This window comes from Macaca mulatta, chromosome 10 (assembly GCF_049350105.2).
Source record: "Macaca mulatta isolate MMU2019108-1 chromosome 10, T2T-MMU8v2.0, whole genome shotgun sequence".
NCBI lineage: Eukaryota > Metazoa > Chordata > Mammalia > Primates > Cercopithecidae > Macaca > Macaca mulatta.
This window is the reverse complement of record NC_133415.1, coordinates 27,127,232-27,143,131: the sequence shown is the minus strand read 5'-3', so window position 1 is coordinate 27,143,131 and position 15,900 is coordinate 27,127,232. Positions and strand designations below refer to the sequence as shown.

Sequence of the window (15,900 nt, the reverse complement as noted above, 5' to 3'; positions counted from 1 at the left end):
TCCGGCCCAAGGGGCCGGGGCCCAGCCAATACTCCCGGGGTCCTGCGGTGGGGGGACACGGCCTTCATGCTGCCCCAGGGCCCAGCACACACCGAGAAGACAGCACCATGGTGGGGCAGGTGGGGCTCCCTGGTGCCCTTCAGGCCTTGGTAGTTGCTTTTCTCCAGGGACCATGGGAGTGGGCACAACCTGGAAACAGCCTTGTCCAGGGACAGTGGGGTTGGGTGGGGACATTAGGGTTGGATAAGCCTGGGTCCTGCACCCAGGGGAGAGGGCACTGCACAGCCTGGCACCCCACTGACAACTTGGCTCCTCATTAGAGAGAGGGCTGGCCCTGCCATGCCTCAGAGGAAGGCAGGTTGCAGGGACTGGATGCGGGGCCAGGGTCTGCCCAACCTCCTGCTGGACATGGAAAGACAACCGAAAAAGGTGAGCCAGGCAGCTGTGCACAGCAGGGCTGGAAGGGGCGTCCCAGTACACCATCAGCATGCAGGAAAACCGTGCTAATTACAAACAGCAGCGTGCCTGGGCTCAGCTGGAATGCTAGCGAAAACCTCACTCATCATCATGGAAAAAGGCTCATCCATGATGAGTGAAAAAAGCTCATCGCTCATCACGGAAAAAGGCTACTCAGCACCCCAACGGTTCAAATTCCCCTGGCCACACCAGTGTGGGCCAGGACAGAGTTCCCCGGGACAAATCAATGTCCAGAAAAAATGAGCACAAATTCTTAATCATCACTTGGAGTTGGGGGGAACAAACTGCCCTCGTTAATACAAACTCTACCCCCACTACACCCAGCCAGCTCCATCTGGTAAGTGTAACCCCACCACACCCAGCCCCAGTAGGCCAGCGGTGCGTGACAAACCTGGCCCCCTGGCCCCCAGGAGCAGAACAGAGGCGGCTCTGTCCGTCCACACCAAAGAAACGACTTGAAAGTGGTGGTTGGCAGGGAATGAGAGAGCAGAGCACAGTCACCTCCGAGGTCATCTGGGTCACTACTCTTAGGGCAGAGGCTCACTTTGGACTCCCCAGCAGCTCCCAGCAGCCCTGAGTCCAGGTCACAGCAGGGACGGCCAGGGCCCCACCACAGCGCTGAAGGGGAGGCCTGCTCACTACTTATGCCTTTGGAAAATATTTACCAAGTGCCAACTGAATGCCGGGGTTGTGGTTAGCAAAATAATGGACCTCAAAAGGGTCCACGTCCTCATCTCTGAAAGCCAAGGATGTGTAATGCCACATAGCCTAAAGTACTTTGCAGATATGATTAAGGGTTTTGAGATGGGGAGATCATCCTGGATTACTGTATGACCCCAAAGTCATCACATGGCTCCCTTGTAAGAGGGAGGCGGGAGGGTGAGAGGCAGAAGGCGCTGCACTGGTGGAAGCAGGGGTCGGAGTGGGATGAGGAAGGCACCAGGGGCTGAGGACCAGGCAGCCTCCACAAGCTGAGAAACGCAGAGCAGTAGGCCCTCCCCAGGGCCTCCCGGAGCAGCCCTGCCCATGCCCGGATTGCAGAACAGCAAGAACGAATCCGTGCTGCCTTAAGCCCCTCGGGTGCGGAAATGTTACAAAGGCCACAGGAGACTGATGCAGGGGTGAGTGAGCGCCTCCCAGGTTCAAGTCCAGCCCTGCTTTCATGGAGCCCACAATCTGTCTGCAGAAGGGGCATCCCTCTGGTGCATGCACAGATGCCCACGACCTGTAGCCAGCCCAGCCAGGCAGCCTTGTCTCCCCTCAACAGCGCAGACTTCGAAGTCACAGGGAACTACTGCACTTCAAACCACAGCGAGGTTTTTCTAACCGTGACCAGACATTTCTGTGCAGACATTTGTTCCTCACTGACTCACATTCTACACCCAGTTCAGCTCTCCTACCTCCAAGCTGTCCAGGTGGGACGTGGGGAACCCTCTGCTCCTGTGCTTAAGAGTTTGCAAAAGTAAACGCACCAGAGAAGCCTGCCTCCCACCATGGAGCAGCCTGTGGGCCTAGCAGACACGCAACAGCCAGGCTGGTAAGAAGTGCCAGAAGCCCTGAATCCCAAACTCCTTAGCTCCCCAACTAAGGAGCACCCAAGGCTAAGCTGTGTCCCCAGAAAGATATGCTCAATTCCTAACTCCCAGTACCCTTGAAAGTGACCTTATTTGGAAATAGGGTCTTTGGCTGGGCGCAGTGGCTAACGCCTGTAATCCCAGAACTTTTGGAGGCCAAGGCCAGGTGAATCACCTGAGGTCAGGAGTTCAAAACCAGCCTGACCAACATCTCTACTAAAAATTCAAAAACTAACTGGGCATGGTGGCATGTACCTGTAATCCCAGCTACTTGGGAGGGTGAGGCAGGAGAATCGCTTGAACCCGGGAGGCAGAGGTTGCAGTGAGCCAAGACTACGCCACTGCACTCCAGCCTAGGCCACAGAGCAAGCCTCAGTCTCAAGAAAGGAAAAAAAAAAGTGTCATTGCTGAAATCATCTCAAGGTTCGTGGAGCCCAAACCTGGACCCAGCGCCTGTCCTCCCTTTTCCCTGGAAGGAAGTGGACAGAGGAAACCACCCGAAACCCTCAGCCATGTGATGTGCAGACACGTGTGCAAAGCCAGGGTGAGCCCAGCAACCCGCAGATCCCAGGCACCTACTAGTGAAGTCCTCGAAGCACTCACAGGTGTAGCCGCCCTTGCAGCTGTGGCAGCGACCATTGGCGCTGCATAGGTTGGAGTAGCAGAGGTCGATCTCCGTCTCACAGAAGTCGCCGGTGAAGCCGGGTAGGCACCAGCATCGCAGGCCACTGATGGGGTAGATGAGCCAGAAGAGCACAGTGGTGGAGCTGAGGAAGGGCACAGAGCTGTCAAAGTGCGGCAGGCAGACGCCCTTCATGTAGTTCTCGCAGGGCTCGCACAGGCACATGTTGTCGTGGAGCTCAGCACGCACTGCGTGGAGATGGTGGTCAGCAGCATCCGGTTCAGGAAGGGGCCCACTTAGCTCGGCTGCACCCTGTGCAACTCCACATGCCCAGCACACAGGAGGCACTGGGGAGCACCGCTTTACAAATACATGCAGCGGCCTCTCAACCAGCAGTAAACAAATCATCAGGCGAGGTACTTAGGAGTCTGAGGCTAAGACGGTGGGGCACCTTGGTTGCAAAGGCAAGGGCATCTTGGGTTCCTGGCCCAGAATCAGATGAGATGCGCAAGGGGCAGGCCATGGGTACCAGTGGCTCCCAGGGACAGAGCAGCTGCCCAGGGGCCTTCACCTGCCACCTCCAGGCCCAGGCTGAGATGTATGGTGGGGCTTGCAGAATAGCCTGCAAAGTCTACGTACTCCAGGCTTGCCTCGGATTCTGTGTTCCACGAGATCCCCACCACCCTGTGAGGCCCTCTGCCTGTGGCCCCCATGACAACTCCCACTCTGGTTTCCATGGAGCGTGGGGCCCCTGTCACCCCTCAGAGTCCAGGGCCTCAGTAACTTCCCTAGTCATAGGAGCCAGGCAGGGAGCCGGAGAGGGCCAGATCCTCCTCCCTCTCATCTAGGGACTGTGAGGAAGTGTCCAGGCCTTTGGAGGGTGATGAAGCCCAGAGGCCACCTCATCACCCCAAGCCCGGCAATGTGCCCGACAAAGCACAGCAGCATACGGAGAGCCCAGGATGAAATGGGGAAGGAAAGCAGCAGGCAGCTCCGCACCCAGCGCTGTACTTTCCCAGCACCAGGAGCCACCAGTCACATCTGGGAGGGACTTGGAGTCACGTAATTTGTCTAAACAAGGAAACGCAACCACTCCAGAAGCCACCAATGCATCCAGATGCAGTGGACAGAACCAGCATCACCCCCAGTTTACAGGTGAGGAAAACAGAGACACAGAGAAGCCAAATTTCACACACAGGAACGCAAGCCCGGCTGGGGGTGCCCAGCTCCCACCTGAGTAACGACCCCCGAGTCACACACTGGGTGCTGTTGCTCTGCCGGGTGGCCCTCAGGACAGTGTGGCAAGTTAAGACTCAGAACACCACATTAAGAATTGTACAACCTCGGTGTGGGGAGGGAGCCTGTGGCTCTGGCATAAACCCAGAGGCCTTCGAGGTTACACAGTTCTGTCGGCAACTCCCACAGAGCACGTTGGAGGGAGAAGGGGCAGCCCAGAGGACATCTGCAGCTGACAGAACAGAGGGCCAGTGGCCGTAAGGAGAAGGAGTGGGGGGAAATACACAAATGAGGCAAAAAGGTCCGAAGCAAAAGACATGGTGAAAGATGGCCTCACAGAGTGCGTTCCTTCCCTCCCCAACTTGAGGCGCTCCCACTCCAAAGGGGGCCTCCACTCCCCTGCCCTGGAGCAGGGTGGACCTGAGCCTGCTGGGTTCCACAGGATGGAGTAGGAGACACATCCTTGAGTTACTGGCCCAGGCCCCAAGAGGGCTGGAAGGTTCTGCCACGTTCCTCCTGGTGCCCAGGCCCCACACTAGAGAGGGCACGTGAGGGAGAAGGCAGCACTCCTATCCAGGGCCCGGGCCAAGAGAAGCCTGAGGGAGGGCCTGGACACCACGGAGCAGAGACCAGCCTGCACTTAGCCTGGCCACGCTGAGAGTAGATAATACAACCAGAGTTGGAGGCCACTGGGTTTGGAACTGCTTTGTTACCCAGCACCAGACAACCAGAACCAACACAGTTAACTCACAGACCAACCACTTACAAATGTAAAACATTAAACTTCATTGCCCAACATATAAGATACTAATGTTTTGCTGGGAACTGAACTGGGTTTCCTCAACATGCATGTGTTGAAATCCTAACCCAAGATGATGGGTTTGGGAGATGAGGCCTCTGGGAGTTGATGAGGGTTATGATGAGGTTACAAGGGTGGGGTAACCTCACAAGGAGATTCACATCCTCACAGGAAGACAGCAGAGAGCTCTCTCCTCTCCCCTACATCAGGACACAGCAAGAGGCACCATCTACCAGCCAGTAAAACAAAGCCGACGGGAACCTGGCCATGTTGCCTCCCTGATTTTGGACTTCCAGCCTCAAGAACTGTAAGAAAACAAAAGTTTGCTGTTTAAGCCACCCAATCTGTGGTATTTGCAAATGGCAGCCCCAGCAGCCTGACATATATTAATATAATTCAGTTAAAATAAATTAACGGCTGTGGTTCACGGGATCCCTTTTGGATAGGTTTGACGTACGTGGAAAGACTCGTATCTGTGACCAGTGTCCGCCACCACAGATGACAAGGGACCTGATCAGGCTGGCCCTGCCGCCCGGCTTTAAGAAGAGCAGAACCCAAGCCCTGCTGCAGGACCAGCTCTGCCCCCTAATTATAAAAGCAGTAGTTCAGATTCATCAGACAGCAATGAAGACAGTAGTTCTTTGTATGACGAAGGAAATCAAGAATCTGGAGATGATGACACGGGTCCAACTGCAAGAAAACAGAGGAAATATTAGGATGATGATGATGATGGCTTTTTGGGACCAGCCCTCCCTCCTGGATTAAAAACTGAAGGATGATTCTCCTCCAAGGCCTATTAATAGGTCCTGCATTGCCATCTGGTTTCATTAAATCTACATAGAGAAGTAGTAAGGGCAGAGATGATCCAGGAAACAGGAAACAGACCAATGCCTGCAAAAGGACCAGTTAACTATAATGTAATGACAGAGTTTGAACAAAGCGCCCAGAGAATGAAAGAAAAACTGCCCAAAGGAGATGATGATTCATCTAAACCCACTGCAAGAGTCATGGATGACTGAGTTTCCTTCAGAAATCAAAGACTTCCGTCTTGGGCCAAGGACTTTTAAAAGAAGAGCTGATGACACGTCTGGAGATAGATCAATCTGGACACATACTCCAGCTGATAGGGAAAGGAAAGCTAAGGACACAAGAAGCAAGGAAGTCTTCCAGTAAGGAAGATGAAGAACATACATTATCAGGAAGGAAGATAATGGCTGGCTGAGCAGGTATCTTCATACAATGAATCAAAAATATCAGAATCGCTCATGGACATACCTCATAAAAAGTTAAGGAGTAAAGCTGCTGAAGACAAAAATAAGCCTCAAGAGAGAATACTATCTGACCATGATAAGGATCTCAAGGTCAACTGGTTTAATGAAGCTCAGAAAAAAAGCCCTAATTAAAAAATCTAGAGAACTAAACACCAGACTTTCACATGACAAAAGCAATGTTTTTACAAGTATATTTCAGTGAGGTATATTTTAATACTGATCATTGTGAACTTTTCTAAATACTCTGTTGTCTTTAATAATTGTGAAGTCTATTTCCTTTTATAATAGATTAAAAATTATATATTTTTTGTAAGTAAACTGATTTTTTTTGAAAAGTCAGTCTTGTGGGATGAAAAAATACGGCTTACTGGAAAAATAGTCTTTCCCTCATAATAACCTAATAGGGTATTGCTATTAAAAATGCTAAAATAAAAATTCAGCTTATGAGAAATGGCAAAGCTAGCTGTGGCTTGATGCTTGAGTAAATATGCATGCTTTATTAAAGATAAAGAAAGGAGGCTTGCCAGTAATTTGTATGTTAAACAAAATCCCAACTAGGAAATGTTTACTGCTTAGAAAGGTCCCCGACAAGGTTCAAAACTATTCCAATGTTCACCTATAGCCCAATCTGGCAAGGGTTCAGAATGGTGACTAAGAAATTACATAAAGCTGGGTGAGATGGCTCACACCTGTAATCCCAACACTTTTGGAGGCCAATGTGAGAGGATCACTTGACCCAGTAGATTGAGACCAGCCTGCTTAAGATGGTGAGACCAGCCGGGCGCGGTGGCTCAAGCCTGTAATCCCAGCACTTTGGGAGGCCAAGACGGGCGGATCACGAAGTCAGGAGATCGAGACCATCCTGGCTAACCCGGTGAAACCCCATCTCTACTAAAAAAAATACAAAAAACTAGCCGGGCGAGGTGGTGGGCGCCTGTAGTCCCAGCTACTCAGGAGGCTGAGGCAGGAGAATGGCGTAAACCCAGGAGGCGGAGCTTGCAACGAGCTAAGATCCGGCCACTACACTCCAGCCTGGGCAACAGAGCGAGACTCCGTCTCAAAAAAAAAAAAAAAAAAAAGATGGTGAGACCCCATGTCTGCAAAAAACTAGCCAGGTGCAGCGGAGCACACCTATAGTCCTAGCTACTCAGCAGGCTGAGGCAAGAGGATCCCTTGAGCCCAAGAATTTGAGGCAGCAGTGAGCTGTGTTTATGCCACTGCACTCCAGCCTGGGTGACAAAGTGAGACCTCATCTCTTTAAAAAAAAATAAGAGACTTAAGACTCCTACACAACAGTAATGGGAGACTTTAACACCCCACTGTCAATATTAGACAGATCAATGAGACAGAAGGTTAACAAGGACATCCAGGAATTGAACTCAGCTCTGCAATAAGCAGACCTAATAGATATCTACAGAACGCTCCACCCCAAATCAACAGTATATTCTTCCCAGCAACACATCGCACTTATTCCAAAATTGACCACACAGTTGGAAGTAAAGCACTCCTCAGCAAAAGTAAAATAACAGAAATCACAACAAACTGTCCCTCAGATCACAGTGCAATCAAATTAGAACTCAGGATTAAGAAACTCACTCAAAACCCCACAACTACATGGAAACTGAACAACCTGCTCCTGAATGACTACGGGAAAATAATGAAAGGAAGGCAGAAATAAAGATGTTCTTTGAAACCAATGAAACAAAAGACATAACGTACCAGAATCTCTGGGACACATTTAAAACAGCATGTAGAGGGAAATTTATAGCACTAAATGCCAACAAGAGCGCAGGAAAGATCTAAAATCGACACCCTAACTTCACAATTAAAAGAACCAGAGAAGCAAGAACAAACAAATTCAAAAGCTAGCAGAAGGCAAGAAATAACTAAGATCAGAGCAGAACTGAAGGAGATAGAGACACAAAAACCCTCCAAAAAATCAATGAACCCAGCAGCTGGTTTTCTGAAAAGATCAGCAAAACTGATAGACCACTAGCAAGACTAATAAAAAAGAAAGGAGAGAAGAATCCAACAGACACAATAAAAAATGATAAAGGGGGTATCACGACTGCTCCCACAGAAATACAAACTACCATCAGAGAATACTATACACTCCTCTATGCAAAAAACGAGAAAATCTAGAAGAAATGGATAAACTCCTGGACACATACACCCTCCCAAGACTAAACCAGGAAGAAGTTGAATCTCTGAATAGACCAATAACAGGTTCTGAAATTGAGGCAATAATTAACAGCCTACCAACCAAAAAAAGTCCAGGACCAGACAGATTCACAACTGAATTCTACCAGAGGTACAAACAGGAGCTGGTACCATTCCGTCTGAAACCATTCCAATCAATAGAAGAAGAGGGAATCCTCCCTAACTTGTTTTATGAGGCTAGCATCACCCTGATACCAAAGCCTGACAGAGACACAACAACAAAAAAAGAGAATTTTAGACTAATATCCCTGATGAACATCGATGCGAAAATCCTCAATAAAATACCGGCAAACCGAATCCAGTAGCACACCAAAAGCTCATCCACCAAGATCAAGTTGGCTTCATCCCTGGGATGCAAGGCTGGTTCAACATACGCAAATCAATAAATGTAATCCATCACATAAACAGAACCAAAGACAAAAACCACATGATTATCTCAATAGATGCAGAAAAGGCCTTCAACAAAATTCAACAGCCCTTCATGCCAAAAACTCTCAATAAACTAGGTATTGATGGAACGTATCTCAAAATAGTAAAGAGTTATTTATGACAAACCCACAGCCAGTATCATACTGAATGGGCAAAAACTGGAAGCATTCCCTTTGAAAACTGGCACAAGACAGATGCCCTCTTTCACCATTCCGATTCAACAGAGTGTTGGAAGTTCTGGCCAGGGCAATCAGGCAAAAAAAAGAAAGAAAGGGTATTCAATTAGAAAAAGAGAAAGTCAAAATTGTCCCTGTTTGCTGACGACATGATTGTATATTTAGAAAACCCCATCATGCCAGCAAAAATTTCCTTAAGCTGATAAGCAACTTCAGCAGTCTCAGGGTACAAAATCAATGTGCAAAAATCACAAGCATTCTTTTTTTTTTTTTTTTTTTTTTTTTTTGAGGCGGAGTCTCGCTCTGTCGCCGGGGCTGGAGTGCAGTGGCCGGATCTCAGCTCACTGCAAGCTCCGCCTCCCGAGTTCATGCCATTCTCCTGCCTCAGCCTCCTGAGTAGCTGGGACTACAGGCGCCCGCCACCTCCCCCGGCTAGTTTTTTGTATTTTTTAGTAGAGACGGGGTTTCACCGTGTTAGCCAGGATGGTCTCGATCTCCTGACCTCGTGATCCGCCCGTCTCGGCCTCCCAAAGTTCTGGGATTACAGGCTTGAGCCACCACGCCCGGCTACAAGCATTCTTATACACAAATAACGGAGAGTCAAATCATGAGTGAACTCCCACTCACAACTGCTTCAAAGAGAATAAAATGCCTAGGAATCCAACTTACAAGGGATGTGAAGGACCTCTTCAAGGAGAACTACAAACCACTGCTCAACGAAGAAAGAGGACACGAACAAATGGAAGAACATTCCATGCTCATCGATAGGAAGGATCAATATTGTGAAAATGGCCATACTGCCCAAGGTAATTTATAGATTCAATGCCATCCCTATCAAGCTACCAATGACTTTCTTCACACAATTGGAAAAAACTGAAGTTCATATGGAACCAGAAAAGAGCCCACATTGCCAAGACAATCCTAAGCCAAAAGAACAAAGCTGGAGGCATCACGGTACCTGACTCCAAACTATACTACAAGGCTATAGTAACCAAAACACCACAGTGCTGGTAACAAAACAGATACACAGACCAATGGAACAGAACAGTGGCCTCAGAAATAACATCACACATCTACAACCATCGGATCTTTGACAAACCTGACAAAAACAAGAAATGGGGAAAGGATTCCCTATTTAATAAATGGTGCTGGGAAAACTGGTTAACCATATGCAGAAAGCTGAAACTGGATCCCTTCCTTACACCTTATACAAAAATTAATTCAAGATGGATTAAAGACTTAAATGTTAGCCAGGCACAGTGGCTGACGCCTGTAATCCCAGCACTTTGGGAGGCCAAGGCAGGCAGATCACAAGGTCAGGAGATCGAGACCATTCTGGCGAACATGGTGAAACGCCATCTCTCCTGGCTGAGACGTGGGAAGGAGACAGAGCAGACGGCAGAGCATGAGACGGCAGGGCCCTCCCCAGCAGGTGCTACACAAACCTGGACCATGTCATGGGGAGAAACTTTCTTGGTCTTCATGGAGGATGGGACTCGTCCAGTCCCCCTGACTTTCATGAAAGACTTTGCAGTCAGATAATGGTCATCCATGCATTATGTTCCCCATGGCAGGCTCATGCTATGGGACACTGGGGGCAGAGGTCACATCATGGCCTTCAAGGAACAGGCAGCCTTCAGGGTGCAGGGGACAGTGGACAGCGCTGCAGTTCCGAGACTCGAAGGCAGGTGATCGGCCACTGAGGGTGAAGAGCAGTGCAGCCAACGCTGGACGGCCCCAGGAGACAGGGGAGTGCATTTCCGAGGAAGAATGTAGTTTGCCACACAAAGCAGAGGGGACAGACCTCCTGGGAGCAAAATGCAGGAAAAGCAGCGAGGCTGGCAAGGTGGGGAGAGGAAGGGCATCAGCTCCGGGGGCTGCCAGAGCAAAGGACTGCCACTGTGTGGCTTACAACAGACATTCACTCTCTCCATTCTGGAGGCCACGGGTCTGAAATTCAGGTGTTGGCAGAGCTGGTTCCTCCTGGAGGCTCAGGGGAGGGTCTGTTCCAGGCCCCTCTTCCAGGGCTGGGGGGGCCAGCACTCCTTGGCGTTGCATGGTTCCTAGACGCACCCCTCTGGCCTCTGCCTCTGCCATCAAGTGGCCATGCCCTTCTCTGTGTCATCATGCCTCTGTCGTCTGTTCACCACACCTGAAGCCGGTATGGCCTCAACACTTACCTCAATTACAGCTATAAAGAGCCTATTTCCAAATAACATCTCACTCTGAGATCCCAGGTGGGTGTGAATTTTGGGGGGACACAAGTCAACCCCAGGAATGCAGAGTAGTTGGGAGACACAGGCAGAGAGGCAGGGGGTGGGTGCACTGGGACACAGGCAGGGGGTAAGGGGACCTCTGATGCTGCTGGCCTCATGGAATCTTGCTGTAGGGCGGTGGGGGTGGCTGAAGGAGAAACACCCGCAGAGGTGTGGACAGGACCCACGCACCATGAGGAACCACCGCTGGCCCCTTGACAGGTGAAGATACCAAAGCAAGAAGCTGAATGTGCCTGGTAAGGTCACTCGGGTTGAGCAGCAGGGCCCAGATTAACCTGAGGCAAAGTCCCCACCGATGGTGGACGGGATGGACAGAGGGGATGGTCCAAGAGGACCCCGGTCCTGGCATGGAAGGGTCTGCTGAGGATGCAGGGGAGGAAAGGCCAGTTTCTGACCCACCCAGGGCCTTGGGGATGAACCAATGAGATGGAGACACAGGCAGTTGGAGATGCAGCCTGTGCCAGGTGGGAACCAGGGGCCCGCCGGCTCACTGTGAGTCTCCATCACCACCCCATGCACCACAACCTGGGGGGCTCCTCCGCTCTCCCATCACCAATGCCCCTCAAAGGCCTGGTTGGGGCAGCCCACGACGCCCTTGGGGTCCACAGACATCCCTTGTGGCTGGCTGTGGTCACATCCCCAGGGCGCTGCTTGCTGTCCAGTCGGTAAGAGACACAGGGTGTGTGCCTGTCATTCCCAAAGCCTTCACAGCAGACAGGGAGTAGGGCCCTGCTTGGTGGCTCCCAGTGGCTCCCATTTGAAGCCTGTGAACTTTGGAGTGGCTGTGTGCATCTCCCTCTCTCCCCTGGGTTTGTTTTGTTTTAGAGGCCAGATTGAGGCCAGACAACAGGTGCGATGTGTTGATCCTGCTACCTGAGGGCGTCTGACTTTTCTTCTTCCTAGGCAACAATCTAGGACCGGTGTTTCACGAATGCAGGTCCACTTCAGAGGAACGAGGTGACATGCACTTTCAGGGTTGGAGGCGCTGTGCATGCCAGATGTCCAGCCATGGGAGGAGGAGCGACCCTTAGACCCAGGAGAGCAGAGTCTCATCGCAGCACGAGTGTCTTCAACAATCTGCAATGTCAGAAAGCCCAGGTGCTGCTCACAATGTCTTGGGAACAAAGTCCTTTGTTGACCTTGTAGTCTGCCCGGGGTCTGGGATAGGGAGGGAAGAGCCAGCTTCCTATTACTCTTTGTCCCCATCTGTGCCATTGGCTGGACAATGGGGAGGAAGAGACCCTCCTGGCCCCCTAAGGAAACCCGTACCTCTCTTCCAAAGAGGAGAAAGAGGTTTCTCTTTGGAATCCAAGCCTACACCCTGAAGTCCCACCACTGCCGTCCCCTCAGGCTGCTGCAGGTGGGTCCTCACACGTCCTCCCCTGTTGGTCCCACCTAGTCTAGGCCCAAACAAGCACCCCAGGAGGCCAGCACCCACCCCAACCCTGCCCAGTGTCTGGTCCCGATGCCTGCTCCAGACTTCTAGACCCCCATCCTGAACCCAAGCCGCAGGTCCCAGGCAAGTCACTTAACCTGTTGGGGTGGCTGCCAGGATCTGCTAAGAACAGCAAACCCCTTCCTCCCACGCCAAGCACAGATCAAACGGAAAAGCATAGGCAGGCACTGAGAAGCCCATCATGGTAACGGGCAGATTAGGGCATATTATCATGGTCCTCAAAAGCTTCTAGAGCTTCAAATATGCAGCCATTCAAATATATATGCCATTTTATCTCACCACATTATTCTGTTTCCAAGGCACACTTATTCACCTAACATTCTTCCTCATCTCCCAATTATAAAATCTTAGAAATGACAAGAAATATTCTGTCACAAGATATGGAGGAGAGCACAAGAGAACCACATCCCCAGACCATCATCATTAGATGAGTCAGGATAAACATTACACATTATTATTATTGAAAACACCCAAGCCGGGCGCGGTGGCTCAAGCCTGTAATCCCAGCACTTTGGGAGGCTGAGACGGGCGGATCACAAGGTCAGGAGATCGAGACCATCCTGGCTAACACGGTGAAACCCCGTCTCTACTAAAAAATACAAAAAAAGCTAGCCGGGCGAGGTGGCGGGCGCCTGTAGTCCCAGCTACTCGGGAGGCTGAGGCAGGAGAATGGCGTGAACCCGGGAGGCGGAGCTTGCAGTGAGCTGAGATCCGGCCACTGCACTCCAGCCCGGGTGACAGAGCGAGACTCCGTCTCAAAAAAAAAAAAAAAAAAAAAAAAAAAAAAAAAAAAAAAAGAAAACACCCAACTTCAGGTGGCACAATAAATAAGAAGGCCTTAGAAAGGACACATACCCTAACACACGCTACAACATGGATGAGCCCTTAAGACAACACACCGAGTGAAAGAGGCCAGTCACAAAAGGACAAATACTACCTGCTTCTGCTTACGACAGGTCCTGAGAATAGTCAAATCCACAGCGAGAGAAAGTAGAATGGTGGGTGCCAGGGACTAGGGGAGGACCATGGGGAAGTGGTGTTGAATGGGGACACAGTCTAGTTTGAGAAGATGAGAAGTTCTGGAGGTGGATGCTGGTGATGGCTGTGCACTTAATGCCACTGAACTGCACACTTAAAAATGGCTGAGATGCTTCATTTTATAAGGTTTGTTGCAATTAAAAATAAATAAATGAATGGGAGGAGAAGAAACAAGAAGAAATGAAGCTACAAAGATACCTAAAACCTCCTCAATGTCACTCCGACATTTATTATCTATGGCAAAATCACATAATCCTCGATAACACTGATTAAAAATGTTCTCTCCTGATTTCATGTATAAAATAAAGCTCGTATCCCAAGGCAGAAGTTAGAATCTAATTCAGGATTTAATACTATCAAGTTGTCCCATGTTATTCCAACACAGCTCGTCATGTCTCTGCTTGACGGAACCTTCTGGAAGCCTGAAATCCTAACAGTCCCCATTGTGCCCCAGGAAGGTGTGTTCACACACCAAGCTGGCCAGCCCAACCCCAGCCTAAAGAAGTTGTGGGCTGAGACGTGGAGCAAGTGTATTCTTGTCAGGAGACGAAACTTTCATTTAAGAGTTAAGGACTGCTCACTTTGGGACGCCGAGACAGGTGGATCACACGATCAGGAGATTGAGATCATCCTGGCTAATATGGTGAAACGTCGTCTCTACTAAAAAATACAAAAAGTTAGCCAGGCGTGGTGGCAAGCACCTGTAGTCCCAGCTAATCGGGAGGCTGAGGCAGGAGAATGGCGTGAACCCAGGAGGCGGAGCTTGCAGTGAGCCAAGATCATGCATGCCACTGTACTCCAACCTGGCAACAGAGCAAGACTCCATCCATCTCAAAAAAAATTTAAAAAAAACGAGGAGGAAGTACTCATCATGCTACAACCTGCTTGAAACTCAAAAACATTCTGCCAAGTTAAAGAAGCCAGATACAAAAGGCTACATAATCATGATTTCATTAATATGAAACACCCGGAATCCACAGAGACAGAGCCATGCTGGTTGCCAAGAGCAAGGGGCAAGACAGACTGGAAGTCATAAAGCTTACTGGGTATAGAGTTTCCTCAGGTGATGAGAATGTTCTAGAACTGCACAGAGGGAGAGGTTGCACAACATTGTGAATGTAATAAATGCCACTGAAGTGTTCTTTTTAAAATGGTTAATTTCATCTTATATGAATTTCACCTCAAGTAAAAAGAGTTAAGAATTGATAGTAAAAATGTCTCATTTTGCCATGAGATTGTCCAAAACGAGAAAGCAATTCTCAACGGCGTTTCAAGAATGATTTCCTTCAAACCAAGTTGCCAAATGAACTCAAGAGATGAACAGATGTCCTAAGATGCAGAACAGCTTCTCCTTCCAAGAGCAGGAAGCCACCTTCTGACGATGGAGATACCAAACTCCCCCACCTTAAAGACGCTGAGTATGGCTTGGGTAGAGCCAAAGTCACCATCATCTGTTTACACCATGAACCACGTATCATGGGAGAAGCCCACACAGGCCCACGTGCCACAGTGATGATACCAGATGAGACTTCGCAAGGGATCAAACACCTGGAGTTTATCAGGGACCTTCTGATGTCTCTACTTTGCTTCAAGTCCTCACAGAACAATCCAAAGGCATTCGTTGGTTGAACAGGAATCCAAACGTCCGACCACAGAACACCCCTTGTTGGGGAGTGCCGGGAACTCCCGTGGGGAGACGCTGAGTGACCAACAAGCCTGTTTTAAGATGAGAAGAAAAGGAGGAACCCTGGGGCTTCAGCTTCCAGGGGAGGTTCCCCATGGCAGCACGGTTGACTCTCGTGGGGACTGGGTAACTCTCTGTGAGGTGCCTGCCCCCAGGAGGATGCTGGGCAACATCTCTGGCCTCCACTCACTAGATGTCAGCAGCACCCTACCCCAGGCTGTGACGACCACACGTGTCTCCAAGACAAAGTCTGCCAGTGCAGCAGCACACCAGCTGACAACCTGGCCCTCAGAAATGATGACCCAAACCTCTGGACCCCTTCCGGCCTCAAGACTCTCAGCACGCAGCTATGCCAGGCCGCCCAGGCCTCTGCGCCTCCCAACAGCAACATCTGGGGCATTCCCCTGCCACCTGGGCCCCAAAAGCAACATGGGCTGGGCCAGCAGGGAGCCATTCCAGCCTCGCTCTTCCCTGCCAGAACCAGAAAGCCACCTCTCTGGCCCCGTCCTGGAAAAAATGGGCCAAGTTCCCCAAGGCAAAGATTAAATGACAAAACAAATTTAAAAGAGTAAGTGGTTGCCTGGTTCTGAGCCGACGGACACCTTCCAGCATGACGACGCGGCCCTGAACACCTGCCAAGGG

The 15,900-nt window shown here is 50.2% G+C and overlaps 1 pseudogene; it reads left to right on the top strand.

Annotated features, from left to right (window-relative positions):
- The first annotated feature begins 4,899 nt into the window (after positions 1–4,899).
- LOC723236 (GPALPP motifs-containing protein 1 pseudogene) lies at positions 4,900–6,181 on the top strand (annotated as a pseudogene).
- The last annotated feature ends 9,719 nt before the right edge of the window (positions 6,182–15,900 follow it).